At 40.5% G+C, this 600-nt stretch overlaps 1 non-coding gene across 1 annotated transcript; it reads right to left on the bottom strand.

Moving 5' to 3' along the window:
* Nucleotides 1-203: 203 nt before the first annotated feature.
* LOC133299387 (small nucleolar RNA R71) lies at nucleotides 204-310 on the bottom strand. The gene has a single exon (XR_009749919.1). It is a non-coding gene; the product is annotated as a small nucleolar RNA R71 (small nucleolar RNA).
* Nucleotides 311-600: the final 290 nt, after the last annotated feature.

A 600-nucleotide genomic window follows, 5' to 3' on the forward strand; every position in this document is an offset into this window, starting at 1 on the left:
ACCTCACAAACTTCCAAGATATCTGTGATAATTTTAGAACTGAGGGTGTAACAGAGGAAAGTATGAGAATGAGGTTGTTTCCTCGTTCCTTGGGCTCAAAAGCAAAAACATGGATGAAAACCCTCACCCCTGGTTCCATACATTCTTGGGAGGAACTTTCTAATAAGTTCATAGAAAGATTTCTCCCTACGTCTCGCCAAGCTGATGTTAGAGCAGAGTTGTCTAGTTTTAGAATGTTTTATGGAGAAAATCTCTATGAAGCTTGGGAGAGATATAAAGACATCATCAGAAAATGTCCAAACCATGGGGTGGAAAGTTGGGAAATTTTACAGTCTTTTTATAAAGGGATTGATCATACTTCTCAATCACATTTAGACTTCGCTGCAGGAGGATATTTCTTTACAGGAACTCTTGAATCCAGGTACGAAATCATAGAAGGCAATGCAGAAAGATGTCTCCAATAGCCAGTAGACAGGGTGAGCCCAGTAAGGAAGCCAGGCATGCTAGAAATAGACAAACAAACTACCATGGAGTCCCAACTGGCTACATTGATGAATGAGGTGAAGAATCTGAAAGCTGATCAAGAACACCCAAAGATGG

Source organism: Gastrolobium bilobum, unplaced genomic scaffold (assembly GCF_033153095.1).
Source record: "Gastrolobium bilobum isolate Gb01-03AN ecotype WA unplaced genomic scaffold, APGP_CSIRO_Gbil_v1 utg41106, whole genome shotgun sequence".
NCBI classification, from domain to species: Eukaryota; Viridiplantae; Streptophyta; class Magnoliopsida; order Fabales; family Fabaceae; genus Gastrolobium; species Gastrolobium bilobum.